Source organism: Rhinopithecus roxellana, chromosome 2 (genome assembly GCF_007565055.1).
Source record: "Rhinopithecus roxellana isolate Shanxi Qingling chromosome 2, ASM756505v1, whole genome shotgun sequence".
Taxonomy (NCBI): Eukaryota; Metazoa; Chordata; class Mammalia; order Primates; family Cercopithecidae; genus Rhinopithecus; species Rhinopithecus roxellana.
The window spans coordinates 94,629,723-94,646,167 of record NC_044550.1 but is presented as its reverse complement, the minus strand read 5'-3'; the positions used below and the strand labels follow the sequence as shown (position 1 = coordinate 94,646,167).

The window sequence follows — 16,445 nt, the reverse complement described above, 5'->3', positions numbered from 1 at the left end:
ATTGGATTTCACAATTTCACAATGCAATAAGAAGCCTGTCTGATAGTGAGTAGCCTTTAAATCGTTGTCATTGTTATTATTATATTGAGTACTCCTCTTTGTATTTACAAAGATTAAGGAGCTTCTAACTGTATCAACACTTGTAATAAATGTTATTCTTAGTCTTCGTACGTCTAAAGGATAATGGTGATGAATGCAGTGGCAGAGGCTGCACGTTCCCACCTAGCACTGTCACTGAAGACTGCCTAATCTGCCCTGGCTGCTGGTACTTTTTCTCTGCAAGCTTAGTCTCTTCCAGGAATGACAGGTGGTAGGTAATCCTGGGAACTCAAGAGCCTCCTTGAAGCTTGAACCGATTAGAGCACAAACCATGAGCTGTTGAAATCTGGTCCCTGAGCAGGAGAGTTTTTGACATGAAACTGCTCTAGATTGCTGTAGGGCTGGATCTCAGATCTGGTGTATCTGCCTGTTTCCATGAAAACAGCATAATCTTCAAAAATACTCAGGCTGTTTGTCTATTCCTCTAATAAAACTTATATTGATATTATATAGAATCTTGAGCAAAAGATTTGTCATTGCACCTTTTATGAGTTTCAATAAACCTTGTAATTTAAATAGTTTCATCATTGATGACAGTCTTTGGGTGAGGTCACAAGGGAGTCACTTCTCGAGTGTCCATTAGTATATGGTAGGAGGACAGGAAGTCAGTATTAAGGCTAGGAGTGAATTCCTGCTGGTGCCTTCTTGCCTCAGACCAGCGGTCTTTTCGGTGTTCATGTCATAGATGGTCGAGGTCCCTTCGTTAATGTTTTACCTCAGACTCCCGCCTGTAAACAGTACACATCTTTCTCCCTCACTTTAGCTGCTCATCATTGAAGCTGTCATTGGTCAGACATCCTAAACTTTCTCATTGTGACTAGGGCTCCGAGGTTTTCAGGGGTTCTAATTATTATCCTGGCTGCAGTGTGGGTGTCATCACCGAGATGGGACACCTGAACTACTAAGCAGCCAGAAAAAACTTTCTCCTTACCCTTGGCATCTGCCATCAGTCTAACTACTAATTTAGGAATCTTTAAGGCAAAGAAGAGGCTCTTCATCCCCGGCCCCATCCCCACCGCGCCCACCCAGCCCACATACACCCTTGGAGCCACCTTTCCGCAGACTACCCCTCTGTCCTGTCCTTGACTCCAGTTAACCTGGAGATGCTAGTTCTGGGAACTCCTAGAGGCTCTGCTGCCGCCTCCGCCTGCTCTGCGTTCCCCGCGTGAGCGCTGGATTATTCCAGTCTTTGAGCATGGCAGATTTCCACCGGATGACATCATGGGAGCCCAGTGAATGCCGGCTCAGAGAGGGGGACGGAGAAGGGGAGGGGGAGCAGAGGAGGGGAGAGCACTGGGGAGCGGAGCCAGAGCCGGGCTGCCTGCCACCGGGCTGCTCGTCCGCTAGCTGGGGAGGAGCGCTCCACCCGCATCTGACAAAGGATGGGAGAATGCCCGCGCCCCGGGATGCCGGCCGCGCGCAGCCTGGCGGCCGCCTGAGCCACTTCACCCTCCGCCGGTAAGTGACTGAAAACATCATTCATTCAATCAGCCTTACTGGGAGTCCCCTCTCTCCGGTTGGTAGTCCTGGGCGGCTTGTCCCTGACCCCGAGCGGGTCTTGGCACAGCATCAGCCCTGGAGGGCAGGCAGCAGGTGCTTTTGCCTGGTGGGTCCACTGGGGAGCGTGGCTGGGGGTTCGCGGCGGGTGCTGCCACCCAACCTGCTGGCGGCGGGCTAGCCCGATAGGCGCCTCTCTGGTGAGTGGAGGCGGCTCCAGCCCGCTGCCTGGGGTAGTTGCTACTATTGGCCCCCCGCGCCCGTTCTGCGCGCGCGCCGTTTCTGGCGGATCCCCAGTGCGCTGTGCGCTGTTTACACCGGCGTGGTACTAGTCACCCAGCCGCACCCCTCGGAAAGCGCGGAATCGATGACAGCCACTTCACAGGCTCACGCGCTCCCAGTGTGGGCTTGAAGGGGACAGGGACAGATTACCAACGGAGAGCGCTCACTACGGAAGACACAGGGCAGCCTTTGTCTTGGGTTTAGCGCTGATGCGCTCAACCCTGAGTCAGGTTCACTGCAACTGTTGGGTGGGATTCTGGTTCCCTGCAACCGCCCTCCTGGGCGAGGGATGTCATTGTGTTCCTGCGGCCAGCGGGACTGAGAGCTGGGACTTAAGACGCCAGGAGGGTCCTGCGCTCACAGGTGAGTGTCGCAGTTATCCAGGTGCTGAGGGAGCTTCTGGAGCTCCAGGAAGTGGAGTGGCCAGTCGAGGCTGAGAGACGCCCAAGTTTTATCCCCAAGTGGTGTGAGGGAAATGGCAAAGTTAGGGAGACTCATTCTCGCTCTTTTCTCTGGTTTCTGAAGTGCTGAATTTGGAGATTTGTGACAGGTGGATGGAGTCAGAGGCATGGCCAATATGTAGTTAGAGAGCCTCACGTTTTCCTGGCAATTCTTTTTGTTATTCAGTAGTTCCAGAAAGGATTTGCTGCTAAACATTTTTGAGATCAAAATGTTTTCTATTATAGAGCTCTGTAGGTTTAACGAAAAAAGATTCTGAACCTGCTCAGGTACCTTAGTTTAGAGTTGTCTCGCCTATAAGTGCTATATAGTCAACACGCCAACACCCACCCCCCTGGCTTTTTGCTTGGCGGACACACGTTTTATTGATGAATTCCTTGTTTAGGAGGTTCAATTTTCAGATCACAAGGAAGCGGTGGTACCTATCAGAACATCTGTTTCTAATGTCAATGTGTTTACAAAAGAAATATCTTGTGAAAAAGAAGGAACGAAGCAAAAGTTGGCTACTTTGGGGTTCAGTTCCTTTTTTTTTTTTTTTTTTTTTTGCCATCCACTACAATCGAAAATATTAAAACTTTAGATAGTCATTTTGTATTTATGAATTTAATGTATATTAAATGTAAATAATCCTTGAACATTAAGGAGATTCTTGGTATACAAGTTTGGTATTCCAGCATCTAACATAATGCTATGGCATAAGAAAATAACAATCACAATTATAATTCAAAGAGTTATTTTATTTTTCTTGAAAGAGGCTAATTTTTTTTCAGATGGTCTTTTGTTTTTCTTTAAAGATAGATGATTCTAAGGAAGCTTTTCTAAAACAGGATTAAAATAATTTTTCTCAGAGATTGCTCTTGTGATAAAGTTTGAGTCTTTTCAGAACAGATATGATAGAAAATTATTGGAATAATCAATGTGGTGGAAGTAAAAAACTGGGTGAGATAATACAGGGAGGGTTTACTAAATATGAATGGTGGGACTATCAGAAGGTGCTGTGTCAGTTTTGATTTTGGAAAAGCTCATTGTAGCTTTTACATGCTTGTCTCTCCTGAGAAGTGCATAATTATATGGCTGATTATGCCACGCTATGTTGAGAGACCAATGTTATGAGCAAAGAGCTTGTTTTAATCTAGGACTTATGGGGTTATCAGCAACGTTTACTTCTGTGATACAGAATTTTTTATTTCATTGTTTCTTGAATAATTGTCACAATAGGCTCCATCTGCTTTATCCAAAGTCTTCTTTCTAACTTTGTTATACCATGTTTTTATAATAAAGTGTATAGGGTTTTACTTTAAGGTTCTTAGGGAACCTGTTGCTCATGTTGACTGCTTTCCTCAAGTATTGGAATAGCAAAAGCTCTTTTTGAAACAGACTTGTGAATGTATGAGCTTCTGACGTGCTTACATGATGGAGTGTATGCTACATAGAAATCTACATTTACATACAATATGTGTATAACTCTCATCGAGTAGTCAGCTGGCAATGATCAACAGGAGGTACCGTGGTGTTTGGCTCATGGTTTTTGGCAAATGATATTACCTTTAGTGATAAGATGTTTTACCTCCTTTACATAGTAAATAAAAATGTATATTGAGGAGAACAGATTATATTTTATATATGAAATCTTTAATTTTATTTCAAAAATATTTTATCCAAGAAGGTCAAAAGTACACAGATTCTTCACTCCACATTCCACTAGAATACGGAGAAAAGTTCTCAGAATGTATAAGCATATTATAAATAGATATAATTTGATTTATTTGATAGCCAGTACAATATTATTTTTAAAACCACATGAAGTAAAATAGTGTCCTTGAACTAGAGAGTATTCTTCTAATGTTCTTTAATGTATTTCACAAATACTTTGCCTATTTTATTGCACAAGGGCTCTTAACTGGGCAAGGTGAGAAAGAGGAAGAAGTTGCATTATAGGACAAAAATAAAGCAATTGCACAAAGCCCAGGGCAGGCAATAGTGATGTTCCAAGGTCACCGAAAAAATCATGATGTCAGGACACTGGGAAGTATCCATGGAAATATCCTGTGTGAAGAATAAGTTTATGCTATTTGATGACCTCTTGCTTTCATTGTTCCAGTTGTGTGATTTAACAGATACGTTAGGACCTCTATGATAGAGCAAAACTTCCTTTACCCTCCTTGAGGCAAAATTATGTCTTGAACTCAATCAGGACGTTGTCTTCTGGGCTTTTTCATGGTGTAATTCAAATTCTTGCTTAAGGGTGTTTTATGGATCACAAAACATTGTCTCTTTCACTTTCCTGTAGGCCTTTGATATGGAAATTGGTCAGTAAAACCTTGGCTGAAAGGTTTTTGCATCCTAACTTTTTCTGGAAATACAACAGTGAAAGTCAACAGTTATAGTGTTGCTGAAAATATTTAGGAGCGTGATGATCTAATATTTAGAGGGTTAAAATAATGCTGTTAATGTAGTTTTAAAAATAAAATTTACAAAATTGAGACAAATTCTCTGAAGCCACGATTATCCCTTTGCTATATATTGGGTTCGTTTTGCAATTTATGACTCCCTTATGATACTATTAATTCATTTCTACTTCCTAGTGTTTCAGTGATGAACAGTGGTAGGAAATACATGTTCTACTTTTGACTTTGTCATGTACTTGAGGACAAGGGTCAGAGTCTGTAAACATTAGTTTCATTTTACATAAAATAAAGATGACAATATCTGCTTTGCCTTTCTCATGAGGGACAGTGCATAGCAAATGAACTAGTGTACAAAAATGATTTGGAAAATATAGGAGGAACTGTCTGACAAATATTATGTATTAATGAACTTAATCACTTTTAAATTTCTAAATACTTTCAGTTAAAGAAGTAAATTGATAGAGGTGAATCTAATATGTGATTTCTGTTTTATTAGGTTGGTGCAAAAGTAATTGTAGTTTTAGCATATCTGGTATGTTAAATTTGTGGCATTTTTGCCAATTCATTTATTATAATTTATTCATAAAAATTATGAAGTAAGTGGTTATGTATTTTTATTGAAAGCATGCTGGCAACAAATTCATTCATTTTTTGTATGTCTGAAAATATTTTTAAATAGATGTAATTTTTAAAGCTGAGTATAGCATTTTTGTTTGGCAGTTTTTTTTTTTTCAACATGCTATTTTTATTTATTTATTTTTGAGACAGAGCCTCACTCTGTTACCCAGGTTGGAGTGTAGCGGCACAATCACTGCTCACTGAAACCTCTGCCTCTCAGGCTCAAGTGGTTCTCATTCCTCAGCCTCCTGACTAGCACCCATGCCTGGCTAATTTTTGTATTTTTAGCATAGATGAGGTTTCGCCATGTTGGCCAAGCTGGTCTCAAACTCCTGGACTCAAGCAATCTGCCCGCTTCAGCCTCCCAAAGTGCTGAGATTACAGGCATAAGCCACTGTGCCCAGCCAACATTTGTTATTCTTTTGACTTCTCACTTCCCTCAAACCTGTCAGTCATATTGTTGCTATGAGGGTAAATGTGTCTTTGTCTCTGGGTGATTTTATGATTTTTCATTTGCCATTATTTTCTTTAGTTTTCTGTGATATTGCTAGGTATAAGTTTTTTGGATTTATCCTCCTTCATGTTTTCAGAGCTTCTTGAATTTGTGGATTGTTATCTTTCGTCAGGTGAAATTTATTGGTGAATTCTTGACTATTATTTTCTCATATATAGCTCTACTTCACTGTGTCTGTTTTCTTTTCCTGAGATCTGAGTTACATGTTTAATAGATGGTTTCCCTGTACTCAACATGCCCCCTGTACTTGTTTTACTATTTTCTACTTTTTTTCTCTCTGTGCTTGTTTGAGTATTCTTTTTACCTTCTCTTCAGTTTACTAACCTTCTTCTACACTATGCCTGTTATACTGCCAAGCTCATCCACAGGTTATTACTGTAATTATTTTTTTTAATTTCCAAGTGTACATTCGATTTTTTCTGTAGATTCCAATTTATCTCCATCTTTTCTTCTATGACTTTGAGCATACTAAACTTATTCTAAGGTTTTAGGCTGCTAATGTCAACTGTATTGCTATGAGCCTCTTTTCAGCATATCTTTACTCTTAATTTTAGTTATTGTATATAAAAATTATAAAGACTCGGCCAGGTACAGTGGCTTTTGCCTGTAATCCCAGCAGTTTGGGAGGCCGAGGTGGGTGGATCACCTGAGGTCGGGAGTTCGAGACCAGCCTGGCCAACATGGTGAAACCCCATCTCTACTAAAAATACAAAAAATTAGCCGGGTGTGGTGGCGGTTACCTGTAATCCCAGCTACTTGGGAGACTGAGGCAGGAGAATCACTAGAAGCTGGGAGGCAGAGGTTGCAGCGAGCTAAGATCATGCCACGGCACTCCAGCCTGGGCGACAGAGTGAGACTCTGTCTCAAAAAACAAAACAAAAAAAACTTATAAAGGCTCCAGATGATCTATACATCTCCAAAAAAGTGTCAACATTTCCTCTGCTAGACAGAGACGATGGGTGGTAGCCAATAGTTGTAATCCACCCAGTGACTGAGCTGAGTCGTGAGTTGTTAGATTTCTGGGCTCCCAGATGCCAAGGCGTAGATGTCTTAAACCTCTACTGGTGCATTCACAGACCCTCAACACAAGCCACGACAAGACTCCTGAGAATCTTGCTCTTCTTTCCAGAAGCTTCCTTCTCAGTGTCTTAGCCTCCACGCGTATGTGTAACTTCAGGCTTTAGTAAATCTCATGTAGGTAAAATCAAGTATGTGTCAAGCTGAGTGCTACACCTTTTATTTCTCACTGGGCTCTTGGCCCCTCATATCTAATTTTGTCTCTCTAGCCCCTCAAGACTGCCAAAATCTCTGCTAGATTCTTTGTCTCACATCAGTGGTCCTCTGCTCAGGCAAAGCCCATATTCTTAGTCTCTCACTGTCTTTCCAGATTGGCAGATGCCCCCACTTTTCATCCCGGGGGGAAAAACACATTCTGAAAAGTCACCTTACATCTTTGGTACCTCTTCCATCTGGAATCTTGAAGCTTCTAGTCTTGACCTCTTCTGAAGCTCTCCACCAGGTTTTATCAGAATTTTGTCCTTATATCTGGCATTTCTAGTTATCGTTGACCAAAACCATCAGCTGAAATGGGTAATTATTTTTAACTGATAATAAGCATAGGTGTACAGGGATCAAAGATCATTTCTTGGTGGTAAAATTGGAGTTAGTAGTCCCATCCCACAGCCTCCTAGGCAATACAGCTAACTCCAAACATATTTTTTAAAGTGATATAAAAAGAAGCCAGATTCTGTTAAACAGCCATTAATATACTATGTGCCACTTTATATTGAGACGGTTTGTCTATGTTTTAAATTTTGAGGTAAATCTTTAAGACCAGTGATTGAAATAGCCAATAGATTCAAGTTATTGGTAACTCAACATAAGAAATTAGTAAAACTTTTGTTTCTTTTAGGACTAATATACACCCAAAAATACAGACACAGACACGTGTGTGTGTATGTGTGTGTGTGTATAAAAAAGTAAGGCTCCTTTCTGAACACAAGAACTCCGTGGTTAATGAGTCATTCTAACTTACAAATAAGCGCTACATTTATGGAGTGAAAAATGTGTGAAGTCTGGAATCTCCCTCTTCTTAGAAACAACTGTCCTATTTTCCCAACTGTTGCTCTGAAAAGCAACTGATACAGACTGATTTCTTGTGATATACATATAATAGTGTTAACAAGCTAGTACTATGTTGATCTTTTTCTTATCGGTATATGGATAAAACTCAGAATGTATTTCTAGACCAATTCACGGAAATAGAGTTAATTCAGGTTATACCTGAAGTAGATTGTTAGAGATATATGATTTAAATTAACTGTGCTTTGTGGATTGACCTAGAATTTTTGTTAAGTCTGCCTAGTGATGGATGGATACTAATGTTGAACTATTATATGTAATGTTATTTTTGAGTGAATTGTATATTCCAGGTAACATATGCCAGATAACATATTCCAGAAATCACTGACTATTTGGGACACAATGATTGGAAGTCGGAGAATGCCTGAAATAGATTCTTCCGCCTGCCTTCAATTCAGTGTCCTGAGGCACATTGGGAGATAAATGGAAGCTTGGTGAGAGTGATGAATTAGGTATTGACACTGAGGCTCATTGTTTGGGGCTGACTGTGGTGAGCAATGATCTAATTCTCATGAAGTATATCGCATGCTTTTTGGGCCCTGCCAGATGTCCTGTCAGCCTCACATCTGCTTCTGGCTCTGGCTCGGGCAATCATTGTAGGCAGCCTTTGACTCAGTTGTGCCATTTCCCATCTGAAGCTTGCGCTGAGTATCTTTCATTTTCTTCTCTGTGACTTTGCTAGCATGTTTTATCTTTCCCCCTGCTTCTGACCGTGGTCCATGCAGCCTGGAAGTGAGGAGGAGCTAACACCACCATGGAGCCTCGCAGTCAGTGGGAATGGGTGGATAGTTCCGAGATGCACTCTGTAGCTCCTCATAAGGTCCAGGTGAGAAGGAGCCTCAACCGGCCATGGAAGCGACCCAACTGCATGCACCTGTCTTAGTCTTTACTCTCTCCCTGGTTCACTTTACCCAGTGTCTCACTCCTACTTTCCGGGATCACCTTGTATTATTTGCACATATTTTTTTAGTTCAGACTCTGCTTTTGAAGAGAGCCTGGCCTAAGATTTCTGACTTTCCTTCTCTAGAGAAAAATGAATAAGAGAAAAAGAAGCAGGACTAAATCATAAGCTACATCCATTACAATGAGAGAAAATAAGAAAGAAGACAAAATATGTATTTTCAGAGGTATTTTATTTACAAATCTGTCGTCTTTCAGGTCACAAGTGAGACCATTTAAATAATTTCTCAGGCCGGGCGCGGTGGCTCAAGCCTGTAATCCCAGCATTTTGGGAGGCCGAGATGGGCGGATCACGAGGTCAGGAGATGGAAACCATCCTGGCTAACACGGTGAAACCTCGTCTCTACTAAAAAAAAAAAATACAAAAAACTAGCCGGGTGAGGTGGCGGGCGCCTGTAGTCCCAGCTACTCGGGAGGCTGAGGCAGGAGAATGGCGTGAACCCGGGAGGCGGAGCTTGCAGTGAGCTGAGATCTGGCCACTGCACTCCAGCCTGGGCGACAGAGCGAGACTCCATCTCAAAAAAAATAATAATAATAATAATAATAATTTCTCTAGTAACTATGAGGTCATCTGTTGACATAATGATTAATTTCCATCTCTTCCTTCTTCCTTTTTTACTGTCCTTTAATATGTATTTATTGGCAGTCTACTCTATGCTCAACACTCAGCTAGGTCCTGGTAACGTAATGATGAGTGAAAAATGTGGCATGATCCTGCCTCTTTGGAGCTTTTTATTTCTATGAAATTAATTAAATACACAAGCCAGTGCACATATGCAAAAGTGAGTATAATGAAGGTCAGATGCACAGTAATGGGGAAGCCTATTAGAGGGGAGTTTGACTCAGCCAGGGAGGTCTGGACAAACCTCCTTGAGGAAGCGACAATTTAGCTGACATCTGAAGGAAGGAAGAGTTAATTAGGTGGAGAGAAAAGATAAAAGGGATAAATGAAGTGTGTTCAAGGTCCTATTGTTGGGGGAAGCCTGAAAGACTCACAGTCAGAGGGAGTGTGATGTGAGCTGAAGAGATGTAACAAACATAAGGGACTGTCACAAAATATTTTCCATATTAAGGAATGAATTGTGCAGGTGTGTGCGCGTGTGTAGGTGCATGCAGTAGGGGAGAAGTAAAAAGGTGCTAACAAATACAGACCATCTACTGGCAAAAAAGAAATGTATCAAGAATGCTGTATCAAATATGCAGCCTAGCAAATATTAAGAGTTATGAACATTTGAATCAAATAAAATTTGTAGGAATTATCATTTAAAGTTAGAGAACTTCTGAAGAACTAGAGTTGAAAGAAAGGAGAATGAGCTATTTATTTATTTATTGCTCACTGTATTTGTTCTAGCTCATGGTGATGATACCTTAAGGACTACCTCCAAAGTTTTTAAGTTCCATGTAATAAGTAGTTTTTAAATAGTTATAAAATTTATATATTTTTGCTAGTTATCTATTAATTTTTAGAGTGGCAGAATTATGGGTAGATTTTTTCTTTTAAAAGTATAACATTTCAATTAAAATTTTCCTTAAGATTTATTTTAATAATGTAACACACAAAGGTCTATTAGATGTTACTGAAGCATGGCCCATAGCCACATTTAATTATTCATTCTGGAATCAGCTTTGGTACTTAGGTTTTTAATGAAGTTAAATTGCCTCTATACTCACATGAGTTTGGATTTTGGTTCTGCTAATTTCTCCCAAATTTGAAATTCAATCAATTAGAGACAAATTATTTTCCACTTAGAGCTATATTTCCTTTAATATTCCTTAGCAATTTTGTTTACATGGAACCCGAAGTCATGTCCCAGGCACCCTGTGAAATGACCCTTTAATATTTAGCATAATGTATACAATAAGTCCTTGCCAGCTACCTTTTCTTTTTAATAAGATAACTTGGTTTATTTATAGCTTACATTTAAACTTAATCTTTTATGAAATCTTTTAACCTCATGAGTAAGTCTTATTTTAGAAACCTTTACTAAATAAATGGACAAACAAGTATTTATTAAGTAACTACCACATGAAAGAAAGATTCTGTGCCATGAACAGTGGCAGAGAATTAAAGAGATGGGGGAACAATTTGACAGATTATTAAGATATTAAGTGACAACTATAATATAAAAGGAAAAGTCTGAGACTTTTTGGCTTGTTCCTTATGACACTCATTGTAGAGAAGATGAGTCTTCAAAAGTGATAATAGATGCTATTTCTATAGCTTTTGTTATGAGGATGAGCCATAGTTGTCAATTTTCAGAAATTGTTAAAAATGATGCAGAAGGCTTTAATTTTTTTAAACATGCATTACCCAGTAATGTCAGAAATAAAGGAAATGTTTATTTTACAAATAGGAGGAATTTTCAACTGTTAATAGTTGTCATAGGACTATGGTTAGCTTTTTGTCCTGCTTTTTTTATTTCCCCAATACTTTAATAACAATAAGACTGAATTATTATCATAATAACAATTTAAATAATTATTGAATTGAAAGGTGAATATTAAAGCAAAACTTTAAAATGTTGACTTCTGTTAAATCTAATTAGTTTTCTTGTGGATTTAAAAAATAGTTTTCTGAGTGTATATTTATTCATAATAAAAAATTATATGTAGAGGAAAAAATGATGTGAAAATAGTCCTCTGTTTCATGCTAATTTATATTCTGTGGTAACACACCTAGTGTGAACATTTATTTGAAAAATTTCTCTCAAAACAGTATAAGAGAGAACATATGCTGATAAATTGTTTTAAATAAATTGTTGGTTATCACTATTAGAACTAAATTCTTTTTATAAACAACAAAGAGAACAGTTTCATGGTTCATATAGCTAAATTTTACTTTTGTGTGTTTTCATGGTGATGAATGAGTAATCTACATTTTTACCTCCCATTTTTTTTCATGGTGGGAACAGTTCAGCAGATTATGGGCTGTGAACTGACAAGCTACTCATTCTCTCTTGGGCTCCTATTCATTTAGCAGTGAGTGTGGTGTAATCACCACATGGCTACTGGGAGATGCATGCCTTTAGAGACAGAATATTTTTATAGTGGATCTTTCTGGATTCCAGAAAATTATCATAATTTCCTTAGGAATTTTTTATATAAAAATTTTGGGCCTGGCATGGTGGCTCACGCCTGTAATCCTAGCACTTTGGGAGGCGAAGCGGACGGGTCACCAGAGGCCAGGCCAACGTGGTGAAACCCCATCTCTACTAAAAATACAAAAATTAGCTGGGCATGGTGGTGCACACCTATAATCCCAGCTACTGGGGAGGCTGAGGCAGGAGAATCGCTTGAACCTGGGAGGTGGAGGTTGCAGTGAGCCAAGATTGCACCACTGTATTCTAGCCTGGGTGAGAGTGAGACTCGTCTCAAACAAACAAACAAACAAACAAAACAAAACAAAACAAAAAAAACCCAAAAAACCACTGAAAACAAAACAAAACATAACAAGAACAAATAAAGCGGTTTTTCACATTAATTTTTAATGGGAAGATTCAGTTTCTCTGTTGGAAGAATGAGAGACAAGTGATAGTTGGAGAAGCTCAAACTCTAGGCCATATTCAGCTGTGTGGAAATCTCCACTCAGTAGTGAGATGACGCTGGTCAAATTGCTTAACCTGTTACAATGTTGGTTTCCTTATCTGCAAAATGCAGATAATAGTATTTTCTCAGTAGCGAGGTTGTTTTGAGGATTAAAGGTAGTAAGAAAATTCCCTAATAGTAAGTATTTAATAGGTTCATACCATCATTAAAGCAGATATGCATATTCTTTAAATTCTCAGGCATGGTTTCATTTTTATAAGATATATGCTATACATCTTAAGATTTTAGTTATCTTGCTACTTTTTAGACATGAAGGAAATGTGGAGATTTATTTAGTTATCTTGCTACTTTTTAGACACAAAGGAAACGTGAAGATTTATTTGCTTAAGAAACTAAGGAAAGGTGGCCACCACTACCACTGCTACCAACCGAATAAATAAATAAATGAATTGATTAATGCATAAATAATATTAATGACTAGTATCATTTTGTAGTGAGTGTTTTATTTTTCCTTTTTCTCTTCCTATATTTTAAAAATTTTCAGTACTGAGATCCTGTCACTTTAATAATGGTAATATAAAGGAAACTTTATTTCAAAAATAAGTTAATTGTATAATTATTCGTTTATGAATCATGTACAACACAAACATTCACTCTGTTAGCTGAGGGTGTTTTTACTATATTATAGTAGGATAATAAACACACCACAGGATAAAATAACAAAATGTGGATTTTTTTCAATGGTTTATAGCTGTAAAACTGAGGTAAAATATGTTTATTATAAAAAATTAAATATAGAAATATTAAGACTGAAAAGTGAATGTTCCCCTTCCATTCTCTCCCAATTAAAAAATATTGACTTCTTTCCAGAGATGTCTCCAAAATATATTTTTATGCTAATATATATATTAGACTATAACATTTCAATAAATATGTAATATGCTGTGTGTTAACTTTTTAGAGTCTCTGTTATCTTTTTCACGTCAATACAGTCTACTTACTGTGCAGTATTACATTTCTGGAGGTGATCAGCAATTTATTTCTAGAAAAACTTTTTGTATGTAGCCCCAAAGAGACATGTATTTATGGCAATGTCATTCGCATTAAAGGTTCTGGATAATCATTAATTATGATATTTTGATGCAATTGAATACTATACAGAAGTTAAAATGAACTAAAATTCACATGTCAACACTGATCATCATTTGAGTGAAATATAATTAAAATTTCTTTTTTAAAATTTATTTTTCTTGAGAAAGGGCCTCCCTCTGTCACCCAGGCTGGAATGCTGTGGTGCCATCACTGGCAGCCTCGACCTCCTGGCTCAAGTGATCCTCCTGGCACAGCCTCCAGGAGGAGGCTTTAAAATATAATTTGAGTGAAAAAAGTTACAAAGGATAATTGTAATGTATAAATGATACATCACTTTTACAAATATTATAAACAAAAAGTAATTCTCTAAATTACTTATAGGTACTTAAATAATCAAATTGTGAAAATATTGTAGTGGTATTAAGAGAGCACTTTCTATCTTCAGCAAATCTTTACAGATCTGTCTATCTTTCCATATTGGTTATGGCAATTTACATGTCCATCAGTAATGTATAACGTATTATCAGATTTTTGGTTTTGCATGCATATGTTTAAATGTCTTATTGATTTTTTCCCTTATTGGTGCTATTGAGCATCTTTTCATGTATATAAGACTTCACTTAAATCTTCTCTTTTGCAGATTATCTTAAATTTTGTTAATTTTTCCTCATTGGTTTGAATTTTTTAAATGAATTTTTAAGATTTTTTGTCTACTCTAAGTACTAACTTTTTGTCATTTACATGCATTGAAATATTTTCTTGCATTCTGTCCCTTGTTTTTAAGTTGTTACTATGTCTTTTTGTATAGAGATTTTGAAATTATATTATGCTCAGCTTTATCATTCTTTTCCTTTACAAATTTAGTATTTCTTGTTTCAGTAGTCTTTTCTTACTTAGAGATTGTAAAAATCTTCACTCAGTTTTCTACTAAAGCTTTAACATGTTTAGCATTATGGTCTTTGGCCCAGTCGGATTTAATTTTTGTGGTTGTTTTGGAAATAGGGATTAACCTATCCCCCCACCACAAAATGTACAGCCAATTGTTCCAGTTTAATTTTTCCTACTGATTTGTGAGGCTAACTCTGGCCATATCTAGGTGCCATATATTTATATCTGTTCTTGGTTCTCTGTTATGTTCCATTGATTTGTCTAATCCTTTTCCAATTTAATACTTGATTCCCTAATCTTTTTAATATTATGCACCAACTTTATTAAGATGAATTCTCCTGATTCTCATTTTAAAAAATTTTCTTGGCTGTTCTCACAAACTTTGCCATTTTTTCTTAGAGTCTGCTTTTTGTATTTATATTTATATTTTTTATTTATTTATTAATTTTTGAGATGGAGTCTCACACTGTCACCCAGGCTACAAGGTAGTGGTAAGATCTCTGCTCAATGCAACCTCCACCTCCTGGGCTCAAGAGATTCTTCTGTCTCAGCCTCCCAAGTAGCTGGGACTACAGGGGCACGCTATCACGCCCGACTAATTTTGTATTTTAGTAAAGACCGAGTTTCGCCACGTTGGCCAGGCTGGTCTCCAACTCCTGACCTCAGGTGGTCTACTCGCCTCGGCTTCCCAAAGTGCTGGGATTGCAGGCATGAGCCACTGTGCCCAGCCAGAATTTGCTTTTTAAATTCCATGAAATAGTCTATGTGATCGATATTCCTTGGTTGCTTATTTAGAGCCTTTCTCCATGGAGCTGCAACTCCTGTACTTCTTTGGCTTCTAACTTCTAGTTGGATTTGGCTAATGTGAGACACTACCAGGAGACTGTGGTGAGAGAGAATGGTAAGGGAATTCATTCCTCTGGTCCCTCCCTGCCTCTTAGCAGGTGTAGAAGTGAATGCATATGATGATAGCCATGGCTCCTCTATTTCAAAGTTCCAGTTCAATCTGGATTTCCATAATACTGTTTCTTCCCTTTCCCCCAGCAGGCCTGAGAGGTTGTGGTGGTTGTAGTAGGGGTGGTAGACATAATTACTTTCTTCTTTTCACCCTGACCACATTTCTGTCTTAGTCCCTTTGGATGTGATATCTCTTTCCTCCAAGGCTTCTGACATATACTTTGTTGAGACTGGAAGGAATTAGGTTTATTATTCAATTTGAGACAGCTGTCATTTTTATGATAGAAGTTTCCTGTCCATATATTTGTTACATAACTCCATTTTTCTAACTCTTCTTGAATGTGCTGCAATGATGATATAATTAATGTCTTCTGTGAAAATCTTGCTTAGGTTTTTGAGATTTATTCCCAGGATTATTATTGTTTTTGTTGTAGTTATGAATAAAATATTTAAAAAGATACATGTTCTAAATGTTTATTGGTGATGCATATTGATTTTTACATCTTGATTTTTCATCCAACAACCTTACTAAACTATTTGATTTCTTCTCACAGTTTGCTTTTGAGGTTCTATTGTATAGGCTAGATAGATAATCATGTTGTGTGTGTACAACGTTTAGAACTTACTTTTTGAAAGACATGCTTTAAATGGGGTAGTTTATTTAATCTTCAAATCAATCTTATGGTAGAGGTACTATTATAGTACATAAGTACATTAGAGAACATTAGTACTTCATAGGTACCTTATAGTACATAAGCACATATGTAAGTACATATATTAGTATATAAGTACATATGTATATATGTATATATGTACTTTTTTTTGAAGAAGGGTTCCCAGAGGTTCAGTGATTATAGCAACTTGATAAAGGCAATACAGCATGCAGTTGGCAGTTATTACTATTTCATATTCTATATAAGAAAATCTAACCACAGAAATATGAACCAATCTGAGGAAAACCATAGAGTTAGTAAGTGGCAGGT

General features: G+C 38.0%; 1 protein-coding gene across 1 annotated transcript in view; it reads left to right on the top strand.

Annotated features, from left to right (window-relative positions):
* Nucleotides 1–1,376: 1,376 nt before the first annotated feature.
* Nucleotides 1,377–16,445, top strand: part of MARCHF1 (membrane associated ring-CH-type finger 1) — an 841,275-nt gene continuing 826,206 nt past the window's right edge. The window contains exon 1 of the mRNA XM_010375941.2: nucleotides 1,377–2,241. The gene's annotated coding sequence lies outside the window, so the exon portion shown is untranslated. The remainder of the gene's footprint in view (nucleotides 2,242–16,445) is intronic.